An 18,125-nucleotide genomic window follows, 5' to 3' on the forward strand; every position below is an offset into this window, starting at 1 on the left:
CTGGCAACCGCCAGTAGGTAATATATATATATATATATATATATATATATATATATATATATATATATATATATATATATATATATATATATATATATATATATATATATATATATATATATATATATATATATATATATATATATATATATATATATATATATATATATGAGAAGAAAAGGGTGCCCCCGTTTGAGAAGCACTCGCAGGAAGCACTCGTAGTTCAGGGAAGGCGTCTGCATTCACCGCGCCACCTTACGCGTTTCGGGCAACGCCCTTCATCAGAGGTATGCTGTGCGCAGCTCACCAAACACATGACTCCAGGTATATTCCCTCTTTTATTTCATTTACAGAACACGACTCAGGTGAGTGTATCCAAAAGCATTATGGGACTTGGAGTTCAAAAATTCAAACCCAGGTGGGCTGTTGGTGAGATACGAGTCACAGTTCTTTACAGCACGATGATCGCACTTTTGAATCCTTCTCCCTCCTCCTGCTCCTTGCCGCTATTGTCTCCAATGCCGGCGGAACCAAACTGCATGGCGGTGCTGCTCCCGACCTGGGCTAGACCGTATATATGAGAAGAAAAGGGTGCCCCCGTTTGAGAAGCACTCGCAGGAAGCACTCGTAGTTCAGGGAAGGCTTCTGCATTCACCGCGCCACCTTACGCGTTTCGGGCAACGCCCTTCGTCAGAGGTATGCTGTGCGCGGCTCACCAAACACATGACTCCAGGTATATTCCCTCTTTTATTTCATTTACAGAACACGACTCAGGTGAGTGTATCCAAAAGCATTATGGGACTTGGAGTTCTCATATATACGGCCTAGCCCAGGTCGGGAGGAGCACCGCCATGCAGTTTGGTTCCGCCGGCATTGGAGACAATAGCGGCAAGGAGCAGGAGGAGGGAGAAGGATTCAAAAGTGCGATCATCGTGCTGTAAAGAACTGTGACTCGTATCTCACCAACAGCCCACCTGGGTTTGAATTTTTGAACTCCAAGTCCCATAATGCTTTTGGATACACTCACCTGAGTCGTGTTCTGTAAATGAAATAAAAGAGGGAATATACCTGGAGTCATGTGTTTGGTGAGCCGCGCACAGCATACCTCTGACGAAGGGCGTTGCCCGAAACGCGTAAGGTGGCGCGGTGATTGCAGAAGCCTTCCCTGAACTACGAGTGCTTCCTGCGAGTGCTTCTCAAACGGGGGCACCCTTTTCTTCTCATATATACGGCCTAGCCCAGGTCGGGAGGAGCACCGCCATGCAGTTTGGTTCCGCCGGCATTGGAGACAATAGCGGCAAGGAGCAGGAGGAGGGAGAAGGATTCAAAAGTGCGATCATCGTGCTGTAAAGAACTGTGACTCGTATCTCACCAACAGCCCACCTGGGTTTGAATTTTTGAACTCCAAGTCCCATAATGCTTTTGGATACACTCACCTGAGTCGTGTTCTGTAAATGAAATAAAAGAGGGAATATACCTGGAGTCATGTGTTTGGTGAGCCGCGCACAGCATACCTCTGACGAAGGGCGTTGCCCGAAACGCGTAAGGTGGCGCGGTGAATGCAGAAGCCTTCCCTGAACTACGAGTGCTTCCTGCGAGTGCTTCTCAAACGGGGGCACCCTTTTCTTCTCATATATATATATATATATATATATATATATATATATATATTATCTACTGGCGGTCGCCAGTAGATAGTTATAGTTAGGACCGAGTTTCCATAGGAAATCTCAAAATTCTATTTTGAATAACTTTGGTGCCGATTGACTTATCTTCGTGAAATTTTCAAAACTAATGGGGCGCTCCGCTCAGCTCCTACCCTGGAAGTCTCGGGGTGATTCATAAAGCGGGGGCTGAGAAAAAGGGGGGGTCCCAAAACACGTTTTCCCCATGGATTTTTCCATAGGGACTTTAGTCGCAGCTACAGCCTGAACGGCTTAACATAATTATGTGAAATTTGGCAGAGAGGTAGCCATAAGGTCCATGAAGTGCCTTTTGCAGGTCTGGTGTAAATCTGTTCAGTATTTCCTGAGAAAAAAGCATTTAAAACAATATATATATCTGTAAGCGCGCAGCATACGCGCTGGGTGCGCGCACTCGGCACTGCGCGAGCGCACTTCTGATTGGTTGTAAGAAGTAAGTAAACATTCTAATCAGTGGAAATCAGGAAGCGGCGGCCGCCATTTTGTCTCTCGCATAAAGAGGGGGTGAGAAACAAAGGGGGAGAACGTGAAAAGGGGGCAGAGTGGGGAGATATTGACCCACTAGGCATTGTAAGGGGGTCACAGTAGGACCTTGTAGGGCAAAAAAAAAGATTTATATTTTGAAAAAAAATATCGCCGAGTGCGCGCACCTAGCGCGCACCCGAAAAAAAACTTTTTAAAAAAAAGAATAAAAAATCGCATTTAAGTGTTTAGATATAAGGTGGCTCGAAAAAGAGCCCTTGTGTTTATTGTGTGTTTTTTGGTACCTACAAGTAAGTACCGATGCAGAGTCTAAAGTTCAAGAGGAAGACTCTGTTGCCTTCATCAGTGAAGTGTACAGCATCTCCTCTATAAATGTCTTGCATGTTGTAACGCAAGTTGTTGTGGTATATAGAACCTATACCATAGTCTCTGAGGAAAGCAGAAATAGATTTGTTGACGTGCTTCCTTGCTTTGTCAATCTGTGGACAAAATTGGTTCGACCAGTTCCACTTTTGCCTTTGGCATATATTAGAATATACAAAGGCAGTTTGTGGAAAAAGCGACATCAATTGCACAAAGGTGTCCTTAATAAGCATTTCCAGACCTACCCCAGTTAGAGTGCCTAGGTCATTACCACCACAGTGCACAATAAAAAGGTTAGGCTGTGGGAGATGTAGAAAGGTTTTCACCAAAGGCATTAATTGGTGCCACTTTAACCCTCTCTGACCAATCCATTTAATGTCTACATTTGGCAAAGCAAGGTCTCTCACCATACCTCTTTTTTCTGCAAACTTTTCACTCCAGAAGACAGAGCTGTGACCTACAATCCACACTGTGAACATCTTCCAAGGAGATCCGGATGCACTCAGGAGGTGTCTTTCAGTAGAAAGGCAATATGAAATGAAAGACAGCTGAAAAATAGAGGCATACATACTTTTTTTTATAAAAAAGAACTCATTGGCAGATTCAAACCATTTTACAGTTAAAACTAATCTGTATGTTTAAATTTTTAAAAGCATGTTTTGTATTGGTTCAGAAAAATGTGTTCCCACAGAACATTACTATGGATTTGCTGTTAGGTTTGAAAAGTCAAGCACTCTTGCTCTTTGGATTAGAAACATTGTGTGCTGAACTTCTGACCTCTCTCCTCACAGCAGTGTTCCATGAGCTGTTGCTATGGTAGCAGGCAGAAGTCAAGTTGGGGGAAGGGTACATTTGGAAAGGGGTTGAAGTTTTCAACCAATAGAAATGTGTGATTTCATTTGAAAAAAAGTGGGAAGCACTGAGATTTGAAATTAACATGTATATGTGTGAAAAAAGAGAGGGAAACATTGCCATGTACTGGTTCTGGAGAGAGGAGAGAGGTGTAGAGCTCTGTTATTCTGACTCTGATAGTCTGCTGTTTGAGTGGCACATTTCTTAAACAACTAACTAATTTTAAAGGTGAGTTATGAGTTTGAGAGGGAAAGTATGTGGTGATTTTTGAGATAAATATTAGAATTGTGAATCTTCTTCAAAAGTTATGTTTTACATTTTGAGGTTTGGGAGATATTTAACTGTCTTGAACTTGTAAGATATTATGGAGTATGTTTTCACCATAAGTTAATGTGTACTGGTAACAATGAGGAATACTGTTTTGTGCCTACCATCAAACCATGAGTCTGTGTGCAGAGAAGAATTGTTGACAGAGATTTAATTTGTGTTGCTGTTGAAAAGTAAGACTTGCAGTTGAAAGAAAAGGACAGCTTATTTTTAATTGTGATGGTTAGGATTTAGCAGAAATCACTTTGAAAGAAAAGAGAGGAAAATGGCAACACATTTGAAATTAGCATTAGTTCTGTAAGAATTGCAGTCCCAGGAAAGGGGCAGTCTGTGTTTTGTGCCTACCAACACAGCATGAGTCTGTGTGCATATAGGAATTGTTGTCTGAGATTTAATTTGTGAAGTTGTTGTTCTGTAAGAATTGCAGACCCAGGAAAGGGGCAGTCTGTTTTCAAAATACAAATTAACTCTTACCACACATGCACTGTTACATACATCCCAGCAGTCTTCATGCAGTTTTGGAAGTCTCTTTGCTCATCTGTCTTGCACCAGACAATACACAGTCTCCAGAAACACACTCTTGGCACACACGCAGCAGCTTCTCCAACACTCCCATGCGTAGTACTCAGCTCTGTGTGCTGTTTCAGATAGCACTGTGTAACACAAACACATTCAACGTCACCAAGGCTCATTTCCTTTGCTCTAGTGTAGTCACTCACCCAGGTTGCACATGCTCATGGTATGAAAAAGCAGTAAGGACATGTGCTCTTTTCTGCCTCTGTAATCTACAAGGAAAATGTGTCAGGCTGTAACAGTAATTATCACTTGCTCTACCACAGTAGTAAATGTGCTTTGAAATTGGCAATCAAATTCTGTTTTCTGCTTAGAATCACACCATAAGGCTGTGTGCGCACAGGAATTGTGGCCAGAGATGTAATTTGTGTTGCAGTTGTTCTGTAAAACATGCACTTGCAGGAAAGGGACAGCTTGTTTTCTTCAAATGTGGTGGTTAGCACTCAGCAGAAAACAGTAAAACGCAAATGAGAGGCAAAAGCTAAAACATTTGAAACCAACAGGGTAGATTTCCCTTTCAAAATAGCAAAGGCACAGGTAGTTGCCATATGTTCAAAACTGAAATTAACCCTTAGCACACATGCACTGTTACATACATCCCAGCAGTCTTCATGCAGTTTTGGAAGTCTCTTTGCTCATCTGTCTTGCACCAGACAATACACAGTCTCCAGAAACACACTCTTGGCACACACGCAGCAGCTTCTCCAACACTCCCATGCGTAGTACTCAGCTCTGTGTGCTGTTTCAGATAGCACTGTGTAACGCAAACACATTCAACGTCACCAAGGCTCATTTCCTTTGCTCTAGTGTAGTCACTCACCCAGGTTGCACATGCTCATGGTATGAAAAAGCAGTAAGCATGTGCTCTTTTCTGCCTCTGTAATCTGCAAGGAAAATGTGTCAGGCTGTAACAGTAATTATCACTTGCTCTACCACAGTAGTAAATGTGCTTTGAAATTGCCAATCAAATTCTGTTTTCTGCTTAGAATCACACCATAAGGCTGTGTGCGCACAGGAATTGTGGTCAGAGATGTAATTTGTTTTGCAGTTGTTCTGTAAAACATGCACTTGCAGGAAAGGGACAGCTTGTTTTCTTCAAATGTGGTGGTTAGCACTCAGCAGAAAACAGTAAAACGCAAATGAGAGGCAAAAGCTAAAACATTTGAAACCAACAGGGTAGATTTCCCTTTCAAAATAGCAAAGGCACAGGTATTTGCCATATGTTCAAAACTGAAATTAACCCTTAGCACACATGCACTGTTACATACATCCCAGCAGTCTTCATGCAGTTTTGGAAGTCTCTTTGCTCATCTGTCTTGCACCAGACAATACACAGTCTCCAGAAACACACTCTTGGCACACACGCAGCAGCTTCTCCAACACTCCCATGCGTAGTACTCTGCTCTGTGTGCTGTTTCAGATAGCACTGTGTAACGCAAACACATTCAACGTCACCAAGGCTCATTTCCTTTGCTCTAGTGTAGTCACTCACCCAGGTTGCACATGCTCATGGTATGAAAAAGCAGTAAGGACATGTGCTCTTTTCTGCCTCTGTAATCTACAAGGAAAATGTGTCAGGCTGTAACAGTAATTATCACTTGCTCTACCACAGTAGTAAATGTGCTTTGAAATTGCCAATCAAATTCTGTTTTCTGCTTAGAATCACACCATAAGGCTGTGTGCGCACAGGAATTGTGGCCAGAGATGTAATTTGTGTTGCAGTTGTTCTGTAAAACATGCACTTGCAGGAAAGGGACAGCTTGTTTTCTTCAAATGTGGTGGTTAGCACTCAGCAGAAAACACTAAAACGCAAATGAGAGGCAAAAGCTAAAACATTTTAAATTATTGAAAAGCTAAAAAAAAATTTAAATGAATTATAATTACAAAAAGGTATTTTTTTTCCAGTTTCTTGCAGGTATTGCTGAGCAACAGTGAAAAAATAAAAAAATGCCTTTAAGGACAAGAAAGAGGAAAGAAAAGCAACAACAACTATATCTGGACAAAACTGGAAAAAAAAAATAGGAGGAAAAGCTGGTGATGGCAAAAAGAAAAAGTCTACTGGTAAGCAGAGTAGAGATTTCTTAAAAAAGATCTTCAAAAAACAAAAAAATGGAAAAAATAAATGTAAAACAAACAGTGTTTTAGGTACAAAGCAACAAAAGAGTCAACAGCAAAAAAAAAAGCTAATGTACAATCAGAAGTAAGTAAAAGTGATTTAACACGAAAATTAGATTTTAAAAACATTAGTCGAAAAATGTTTCAGAGAAGAGTGATGTTAAATTTGCTAAAGGATGTGAAAAAATATAAGAAAAAAACAAAATTTATTAAGAATTTTTTTTTTATAGAAAATATTAAAAGTAAGGCTTTGGAAATAAAAAGAAATCTTTTTATTTTAATTTTGAATAGGATGCGTAGATTAGATAAATTAGTCAATGCAATGAAGTCACAAAGCAAAAGGAAAAGAGAAGTGAAAAAAAGTAACTTTTGTAAAGTGTTCTTGGGAGAATGGAAGCACAGATCAAGTACTGAACCATTTTTTAATGAAGAGAGTTATCTTCAAATTAATAGCTTGTTGCATGCAGTTGACACCAATGGTAGAGCATATGAAGGTAGAGATGGTTGTGTGATGGAAAAGGAGAAAATGGTTCCAAGAAATGAGGAAGAAGTGATGGCTGCTGAGGCTATGGGGAGACGTCCAAAAGCCCCAGTGTACACTTGGAATTGTAGTAGTATTTGTACTGTGCGTCAGGAATCTATTGATAAATTACGTGAGTTTCTAAGAGAATTTAGTAAAAAGAGTGTAAAACAGAAGATTAAGGTGCTTCAAAGACTAGATCCATGCAGAGTGAGAGAGAATACTGGTTTGCAAGGACATTCTCTGGCTTGTCTATCTCGGAAAGTGTGTCAAAGTGTTTTTCACCATTTTAGGATGCTGGCTGTTCATCATACTGAAATGAGAAAGTTTGTGAGAACATTGTATTTTGCTAAAAGTCCAGCAGTAAAGTTAAATGAGTAAAATAATGCTCTGTTCCGTGGATCTGTATCAGATGTAGTGAAGGTTACTGATGAGATTCAGTTTTGTTACTTCGGTCCAGAACAAGAAAGTGCAGAAAAGGACACAGTTAATGAGGAAAATGTGGAAGAGAATGTAGAACTCACTGTTACTAAAAATTTTGAAGATGAAATGACAAAATTTACTATCATCTCCAATGAAAGACCAAATATTACTTGTATTTGTTGCCGGAGAAGCCATTACAAAATTCAAACAAGGAATGTTGATCTGTATAAAAAAAGTGAAAATGAAGATAATTATAAGTGGAAGGATTTTGCCCCATATATATTTCTGGAAAATTGTTATGAATTGGGTGAAGATCAGCGTATTTGTAAATACTGTTATAATAAGTTAGAAGAAAATAGAATGCCGACCAGAGCTGTACATAATAATTCAGAATTGGATGCTATTCCTGTCGAACTTTCTGATTTAAATACATATGAGTCTATACTCATTCAATGTGTTCATCCGTTCCAGACCATAGTACGTATGGAGCCCAAAACTGGTAAATTACCTCCTTCAGATTTACTGAGAGGTTTAAAAGGAAGAGTGGTGTATTTGCCATTGGATTTGAAAAAAAATATGGAAACTATTGATGCAGATACTTTGGAAACTGAACCATTAGTTATTCTGGTTAATGGTGTACCTACAAAGAATAGGAAGATTTGGCAGGAGCTGGTAGATGTACGGAAAGTACAAAGAGCAAATTTATATTTGAAAAGGAATAATAAATGGTATGAATCAATTTATATAGATGAAGAAGAAGAAGATTTTCAAGAAGACACAGAAACACCAACTGGGCAAATTGAAAAAGTGGACAAGTCAAAAGAAGAAGAAATTTATGAACATTTTAGCATACATCCTCTTCATTCAAAAGAAGTTATGGGAAACGCTATTGATCTGTTTCAGATGAAGAAAGCAAAAGGAACTCCCGTGAGTGTATGGGAGGAGAGCTTGGAAGCTCGATGTTTTCCCCAGCTGTTTCCTACAGGAAAAGGAGGACGATACGATGATCGCCCAGAACAGATTCCAGCTTCTGAGTATCGGACTACAAGACTATATGCAGAAGATCCGAGATTTCGTCAAAGTATTCCTTATTTGTTCCATCTTTTATTTGAAAGCGACTTGTCTGCACTATCTTATGCAGTAAATCACATTTTAAAAAGTGGAGTACATCTACATAATGTGTCTGCTAAGGATTTTATGGACAAAGTGCAGCACCGAGATGATCATTTGGAAACACAATTGATCAATCTCATGGCTTGTCAGCTTGGGACGAATGAATATTGGTACCGACGCCATGGAGAATTAAAATGCATGTTACGGAATTTAGGAACTCCAACATGGTTCCTTACCCTAAGCTGTGCCGAGTACGCTTGGGATGATTTACTGGATTTTCTTCGAGAGGCAAATTCTTACATTAAAAACATCGAATACAAAACACCAGGAGAATTGTGCTCATTGGATCCGGTTAATGTTTGCAGATATTTTAATCATAGATTTGAGGCTATGATGTCCTTCATCTGCAATAAAAAAAATCCACCTCTTGGAGAAGTTGTGGATTTCTTTTGGAGAAAAGACTACCAAGCAAGAGGTGCTCCTCATATTCATATGCTGTTGTGGATCAAGGATGCCCCAAAATTTGGAACAGATGCAGATGAAGCAGTTTTAAGTTTCATTGAAGAATATGCAACATGTGCTATACCTAAAAGCACACAAGAGAAAAAGTTAAAAGAGCAAGTTCTACGTTTTCAAAATCATAGGTGTGGAAAATACTGTCGAAGAAAGTACAAGAGCAAAGAAAAATTCTACACAAAATGTCGATTTGGATTTCCAAGACCTGTCCTTTCAAAAGGAAGGGTAAACAGTTTTATGTCAGCTGTGCGACATACTATTACAAGAAAATCGCCAAAAAATACCTATAACCTAAGAAGAAAAGAAGAGTCGAAATACATAAATGACTACAACCCAGTCATTTTATCCATGTGGAATGCTAACATGGATATTCAGTATGTGGCAGACAATTCTATTGCTGTTGCTCGGTATGTCACATCATACATCACTAAATCTGAGAAAACAGAATTGAAGGAAATGTGGGAAGAGATTTCTCATGAGAAGACTGTCAGTAAGAAGCTATACAGTTTCAGTTTAAAGATGTTATCGCATCGAGAAATTGGATCCTACGAATGTTCAGATAGGTTATCATCTGCAAGTCTGTACTCAAAATCCAGAAGAATAATTTGGGCAAGTTTAGGCCTTGCAGGAATGCGAAATCGGGTACTGAAATCTATTCGAGAAATTGAATATTTAGCAGAGTTCGAACCAGAAAGTACAGACATTTTAAGAACAAACATGTTGGACACATATTACCCACAAAGAAGTCATCACCTTGAGAACATGTGTCTCTATGAAGTGCTGCAGAACTTTATGTTTAAACGGAATGTCACAGAAGATATCAACAATGGAAAATATAAAGTCATTGGTGAGGAAGGATGTTTGGTGAAGCAAACAAAAGGAAGTTTGATAAATCACCGGAAGCTGAGTTGCGACACTCCTGATAAAAAGGAATTTTACTACTTGCCACTTTTGCAGCTGTTTAAACCATGGCGTTCAGATGACGAACTTCTTGGAGAATTTCAGAGCTATGAAGATTCCTTCAATGCTAGGAAAGACAGCATCGAATGTAGTACTTTCACAACTTATGTTCAAATGTTAAATGAAGAAATTGAACAAGAAGCAACAATTGCAGCTGAAGTAACTAGAGACAGTTCTCAAGACAGTCAAAGTTCTGGGACATTCAGTCAAGATCCTCTAGGACAACCGATAATCGAAAATGAAGCAGCAATAGCTATGAACGAAGTGGAAACAGCTATGAATAAAGCTCAAGAAGAATTAGTAGACTTAACATATTTGGAGGAGCAACTGAATGAAGAACAAAAACAAATTTATGAAGAAGTCAGACAAAAAATTGATCACGGATTACTACATGAAAATAAAGAGTGCTCATGTACATCTTTTGAACCAATGAGAATGTATGTAAGTGGACAAGCAGGAACTGGAAAAAGTTTCTTAATTAACGTAATTAGAAGCTACCTACAGAAGAAAATGGAATCCATTTTGTCTTGTGTTGTTACTGCTCCAACTGGGTTAGCAGCGTATAACATCAAAGGAGTTACCTTACATCGTTTGCTAATGTTACCAGTAGAGCATGAGAACAAAATACAGTACCACAAACTAGCAGGAGAAGCATGCTTGGAAGTTTCAAGAGTATTGAAGAAAATGAAAGTACTCATTATTGATGAGGTAAGCATGGTATCAAACTTAATGCTTGCCTTTGTGCATTTAAGAATGCAGCAAATTCTGAAGACAGACTTTGACGTCCTATTTGGAGGAAAACACGTCATCGTTTTTGGAGATCTTTTGCAACTTACTCCAGTTAAAGGACAACCGGTATTCCATACTCTTACACATGAAGACACAAAAAAGTCATTAGGAAGTATAGGCAATGTAAATATTTGGACAGATTTTGAGTATAAGGAACTCATTACCAATATGAGGCAAGCCAATGATGAGGACTAGGCAAGTATTCTGAAAGATATAAGAATTGGACTACTCACAGAACATGGCAGAAAAGCATTACAGAGTCGGTTGCTGAGTAATTTGTTTCCAACAGAACAAATTGTTCCAGAGAAAATATACAAGGAAATTGCGGAAAAAAATACTGTAATCTGCTTAATGCCAACACTACATGAATGCTCTGTATTCAATCAAGAACTTTTGAAATTGGAAAATGAAGAGATCATAAAACTGGAAGCTGTGGATAAAATAGAACATGAACGAATAACTGTTATATTGACAGGCAAATTGGGTACTTAATTGGATTCTCTGGAGAAAAACATTTCAAAAACAGCTGGTTTGGAAAAGAATCTTTATGTGTGTATGAACTGTAGAGTAATTTTAAGACGTAATTTGGATGTAGAGAAAGGTTTAGTGAATGGAGCTATGGGAAGAGTTGTGAGTTTTATTAATTACCAGAAAAAAGTTGGAATTGAATGTTTAAAAATAAAATTTGATCAGATACAAGAGGTTAAAGACATTTGTCGTTGTTCAGTTCGTTTCTTGCTTGTGAAAGACTTATATGTGCGTAGGAAGCAGTTTCCGTTTTCTCTAGCATATGCTGTAACTATTCACAAATCTCAAGGATTAACTGTTGACAGTGCTTTTGTAAACATTGGATCTACTGTGTTTAGAGAAGGTATGGCATATGTTGCTTTGTCACGCGTGAAAAAATTATCTGGGTTATTCATGATAGACTTTGATGATTCAAAAGTAAGTGCTGATGCAAACTGTGTAAAGGAGTATAATAGATTAAGAAGGAGCTATGCTCCTCATTTAGGTCAGTATCCTGTGTTTGAAAAACGTGTTTGTCGGAAAAGGAGATTTGAGAATATCTGTAATGAGGATGTACAGAAGAGAAAACAAAAAGAGAGTAATGAGACTGCAAGCAAAAAGAAAAAGGACAGTGTGGAAGAGGTTGTTGGTTGTCATTTTGAAAATAGCTCTGGTGTCAACTGCTACGCAAATGTAGTGCTGAATGTTGTATTTTATCTTGATTTTTTGCAAGAGAAGATAATACTAAATCATGAAAAAGATTCTGTTCTTTGCTGAGTCTCCTCTATGAGAAGCTGAGTAATGATAAAACTAAAATAGAAAGTGCTTCTGATGTTAGAAATCTTTTAGATGTATGTTCAGGAAGTACACAGTTTAGTCAAAATGTCCAGCAAGATGCACAAGAATTCTTAATATATATGCTGATGGTACTTGAAGATGAAGGAGTAGAAGTAGAAAACTTATTTGGTATCTCTTATAAATGGGAACATTGCTGTGAAAACTGTATGAACACATGCAGTAGTAATGTTGATTCTGAAAGGTTCATATATTTACCATTACCACAAAGTAAATCAGTGACTTTTAGTAAATTAGTTAAAGATGCCAATCATAACATGGAATGTTCTGAATGTAAATCTGACATGTTTTCCACGTTATTTTTACAGAAATACGGTCAGTATGTTATTTTAATGATGCAACGTTGTAGAGCTGATGGTTCTAAATTGGATACTTTAATAAAGAAGTTTATAGGACAACAATTATCAATTTCTGGCAAAACTTTTGTTACAGTTGCAATAATTTTTCATGAAGGACCTACTGTAACTTCGGGACATTACACAGTTTATCTTAAATGTGAAAAAGGCTGGACATTGTGTAATGATTCCCAATTGATTTTCAAACAACGTTTGCCTTACGATTTACCCAATTCTTACTTAATTTTTCTGAAACCTAAATTTAAAAAAATAAAAACTGCATCTGAAGAAAGCATTTTTTGAAATTTTAAAGGATTATAATTGAAGATATCAATTAAAAAGGATTTTGAAATTACTATTTGGACTAAAGGAAAAGTAATAAAAGGATTTTGAAATTACTATTTGGCCGAAAGGAAAAGTAATAAAACAATTGTGGACTTCTTTGATAGATATTATTTTGCCATATGTGCTTTTGCAACAAAGTTTAAAGACGGAATATCTAAAAAAATGTTATTCATCTAGAAAGGTATTTGTAATATATATGTAATATTTGTAACAAGGTATATTTTAGTGTGGATAGTTTTGGGGCTTTTTTAAACAATCTTTCTGATTGTTTTTTTTTTGCCCGCTGTTAAATGATGAATAAAATTGTTTTCACTATTTTAAGTGAAAATTTAAAAATTCTGAAAACAGCAAAAAAAGGGCAAAAAATTGCTTTGTAAAATATGTAAAAAGATGTACTGCTTTATAAAATGTATGATTGAATATTAATATTTTTTTTCTTTTTTTTCAGAACTTGAAAGAAAAATTAAAAAATATAATTCTGTTTCCCTGCAAAATATTAAAAATGTTTTTTATCAAAATAAGTTTTTTAAAAAATAAGATAACTAAAAAATATTTGTATTTCTCAATCCTTCCTTTTCATGATTCCTTTCCTTCACCTCTCTTTGTTCACCTCCTTGGGTGCGCGCAGAGTGCGCGCACCCCAAAAATTTTTTTAAAAAAAAATCCCCCAAAAATATTTTTGGGTTTAGTTTTTAGGTGGCTCTGAAAAGAGCCCTTGAGTTAATGTAGGGAAACAGGAAGAGAAAAACGAAAAAAAGAAAAAACATCTATGGCCTAGAGCAATGATGCGCATCAAATTTGTGCTGAAGGAGATCAAGACTGGTCTCCCCCACAGAAATAAGACTACCGCAATCAGTGCACCGTGTAGACAACCTCGCCAAACAAGGTGGTCCAACAAGAGGTGTAGAAAAAGGTGAAGGCACCATCGCAGTAGAAGTGCTAGCCTGAGCTGCCGAAGATGTGCTCGGCTGAGCTGCTGCAGATGTCGTCGGCTGAGCAGGTGGATGGTTTGCTCCAGAAGCTCGACGAAAAGTCACTGGATGCATTTTGTCAACATGCCTCAACATAGTGTGAATGCTAAAAGAATACTTCTTGTTAGGATTCCCACGTGACAAGACTTTTTGACAAAGTACACAAGTAACTTTAGGTGCATTTACCTTTTTTTGTCCCTCTGGAAAAGTGAAAAACTGCCATATAAAGCTGTCTTTCTGCTTCCTGTTCCTCTGTCTCTCAAGAGTGTCCTCATCACTCTCTGAAGATGAATGCTGCTCAGCCATTGTCTCTCAACAACAGATTAGCTCCTTCTCCAAGGGAATCAGAACTAATAATGAGGAAAGTGGGAGTGGTGTTGGAAGAATCTGGAACTGAAAGTACTTCAAACCAATCAAAAGTGATGATTCTTGAACACATGACTTGCTATGAGGGGATTGGGTGTGGTGTTGAAACAATCTGAAACTGAAAGTAATGAGAACCAATTAAAAGTGTTGTTTTATTCATCACATACCCTGAGGTGCACGCACCGTGCAAGCTCCCAGCACGCACGGTGCAATTACGCATGCGCAAACGCGTATCGCGCATGCGCTTACGTACTATTTGCGTACATAACGCGCATACGCGGCACGCGCGTATACGCGAACGTCAGCGCGCGGACTCTACGCGTATACGGAAGTGTACCGCGTGGAGCACGTACGATGCACGCACGCATGCGTACTGGGTGCGCGCTCCGAACGCGCACGAAAACGTATGTTTGCGTACGTAAATAACGTATGCCAAAATTCACAAAAAACGTACGCAAACGTACTAGGAGCGCGCACCCCAAGAATGTATAAAAAAAAAAAAAAAAAATGAACATAAGTTAATAGAAGATATTAACTATGTTGTTGTACTTCATCCTAATTGAAAGTTAAAAAAAAAAGCCACACCAAATTAAAGGATACAGATAATATATAAATGTATACATAGGGAAATTTTTGAAAAACAAATATATAAAAAAAATAATAAAAAAATACAAAAATTAGCATTTAAAAAACCTTGCAAATTCACTGAAAATACCATAGGTTTCACACATGTTATAGTTAGGAATTAGCATTTAAAAAACCTTGCAAATTCACTGAAAAAACCATAGGTTTCACACACGTTATAGTTAGGAATTAGCATTTAAAAAACCTTGCAAATTCACTGAAAAAACCATAGGTTTCACACACGTTATAGTTAGGAATTAGCATTTAAAAAACCTTGCAAATTCACTGAAAAAACCATAGGTTTCACACATGTTATAGTTAGCTGGTCATTTTACTCGTAAAAAACCAATGAAATTTCCCCGTTATAGTTAGTTCAGCTAACTATAACTCGCGCGCCCGCAATCCACTGCTGATGACGTCACATATTACATCACTCATGACATGGTCAGTGACATCACTCATGACATCACTGATGACATCTCAAATGACATCACTGATGACATCACTGATGACATCATCCATGTAAAAAATTACCACATCTTCTCACACCCTAATATAACCTTTGATACACCAACTAAAAATTTAAGAGTTCCACTCTCAAAACCATATATACTGCAATACCAATCATAACATACCCACTGATTAAATCTTAGGTCTTCATATACCTCCACAAGGTCAACTGTACAGTCACTCATACTTACAGTCACTCGGTACAAAACTATTATATACATTTAAACACTTATATAGACACTCACACACTAACAAGTATCCATAGAGCTACTATTACAGCTACTCAGTCATGCAAATAATCACACTCCCATTTTCTCACCTATGCAGTAAAACACACTCAAGTTCAATGACTCATAAAAATAGTATCACAATCTTACACTCTTATAGAATCATTGATACAAGCACTCACTCATCCATACAGTCACTTTCACAATCACATACTCTCATATCTACCGACTTATATACTCTTACGCACACATATACTGGCATTCACATATGTAGTTAATCACAAATATACTACTGAGATATATATTCAATCCCTAACACACCCATAGAGTCCATCACAGATGCACTCTTAAAACCATGCACCCATAGAATCGCCCACTCACACATCTGTGCATAGAGTGACACACACCCTACCCACACAAACACTCAGGCACCCATACAGATACTCAGACAACCAATCAATTACCCATATAGAGACTCATATAACTGTTCTCAAAACCATGCAGCTACTTATACACCAACATACACACATACACACATTTACACAGTTTAGTCACTACTCTGCAGTAAGAAACATTTAATGACTTACTTAAAGAATCATGTTATGCACCACAGAAAATCATCCATTTACACACTTGTACACCCACTCATTCTTAAACAGGCCTTTCCGTATATATATTAAATATATTGAAATTTATGAGTAACACATACTCACTGGATGATGTCATCAGTGATGTCATTTGAGATGTCATCAGTGATGTCATGAGTGATGTCACTGACCATGTCATGAGTGATGTAATATGTGAGGTCATCAGCAGTGGATTGCTGGTGCGCGAGTTATAGTTAGCTGAACTAACTATAACGGGGGAATTTCATTGGTTTTTTACGAGTAAAATGACCAGCTAACTATAACATGTGTGAAACCTATGGTTTTTTCAGTGAATTTGCAAGGTTTTTTAAATGCTAATTCCTAACTATAACGTGTGTGAAACCTATGGTTTTTTCAGTGAATATATATATATATATTACCTACTGGCGGTCGCCAGTAGGTAGTTATAGTTAGGACCTATTTTCCATAGGAAATCCACAACATTCTATTCCCAATAAGTCTGGCGCCGGTTGGCGAATCTTCGCAAAATTTTCAAGACCCACATAATGATTTTTGGGGGAAGGAAGAAGGCAAATGTTTCCTTTGTAGTCAACAACAAGAGAGTTGGCTCTGTTCCCACCTTTACCTACCTTGGCATCCCCTTTGATACTCAACTCCCATGTGGACAGCTGAAGATTAGTAGAGCTGCTGCCCCCTCCAAATCAGTGGAGGCCATCCTTAATTTTGCCTGCAAACGTGGTCAGAAACCCATAAAGGAACTCTCGACAGTATACAAAGCCAAATGCTGTGCTATTGCATCATATGGGGTAGGGGTGTGGGACATTGAAGATCAGGGGGCCCTGGAAAAAAATCGAGAATAGTTTTATCAAGAGATTGCTCGCTGTCCTTCAAAGCACTAGACCGTTTGTATGCCACACTGAGTTAGGGATTGGTTATATCAACAACCTTATTAAAATTCAACCACTCCTTTTGTGGCTTAGAATCTGGACCAAAAGCCAGACATCCTTCAATAGGGCTGTGCTTGCAGACTGTTTAACACTCGACCACTGTTTGAGTATTCCTTGGTTGAAGTATATACAGAATTTAAGTCACAGCATGGGACGGGAGGACTTGTATACCTCTCCTAGCACTTCTTCAGCCACCTGCATTAGGACTTTGAAGTATACGTTTCTAGAGGGATGCCTGGAGGATAGAATGCAGTGTGCTGTAGACAAACCCACGGTCCAGACCTATATGTGGATTTGTCCGGTTGAAAGTCCTGTGCCTTACTTAGTATGGGTGGGAAACCTATACCGCAAATTCTTATTGATGAGGCTTAGGCTTTGCTCGGTGCACTTTCTCGCTCCTTTTCCGTCACAAGGCACTTATTTTCACAACTTCTTTTATGCCCATGTGATGATCTATCACCACAGACCACCTTACATTTTATTTTTTGTGTGTAAATCTTATTCGTTGTTGAGGAAACGCAATCTGCTGCCCATCTTTAGGGCGGCCAACATTTGTTACTGTAGAGCCGCTTCTTTTGATCTGCAAACCTTACCCTCGATCAAGATCTGCTTCTCCGTTACCACTTATATTGATCATGCTATTAAGCAAAGGGCTACAGTTCTTATATGATGTTTTATGAATCTTATGTGTTTTTTTTGGATTTGATTAAATTCTTATGATAGATCATCGTGCTCTTGATTGTAGTATTGACTGTCCTCAGTATGTTTGGCTTTCTGCTTAAGATAACCCAGGGGTAATAGCGGACCCCTAGTGAGTTTTTCTTCTAGGACTCTTTCCAAGGTTTTTGTTACTTTGGTTTTATCTGAGCTTTGTGATATCCCATTAGACGACTGCTGCTGTATGGTGATTTCTTTAATGCTAGGAACTAGGATGAGTATTTTAATGTTTTAATTATATATATTGCTCTACACTGTGCACTTTTATGGTTCAAATGAGACGAAATAAAGTTGTTTTGATGATGATGACTGACGAGTGACAGTGAACTGCATAGGGTAAGAAGACACATAGTGCTCAACCCTTGGGTTTTTGGAA

At 38.1% G+C, this 18,125-nt stretch overlaps 1 protein-coding gene across 1 annotated transcript in view; it reads left to right on the top strand.

Annotated features, from left to right (window-relative positions):
* Window positions 1-18,125, top strand: part of LOC146871312 (FYVE, RhoGEF and PH domain-containing protein 2-like) — a 385,168-nt gene that overhangs the window by 86,557 nt on the left and 280,486 nt on the right. The window lies entirely within an intron of this gene.

Source organism: Triturus cristatus, chromosome 1_1 (assembly GCF_964204655.1).
Source record: "Triturus cristatus chromosome 1_1, aTriCri1.1, whole genome shotgun sequence".
Classification (NCBI taxonomy): domain Eukaryota; kingdom Metazoa; phylum Chordata; class Amphibia; order Caudata; family Salamandridae; genus Triturus; species Triturus cristatus.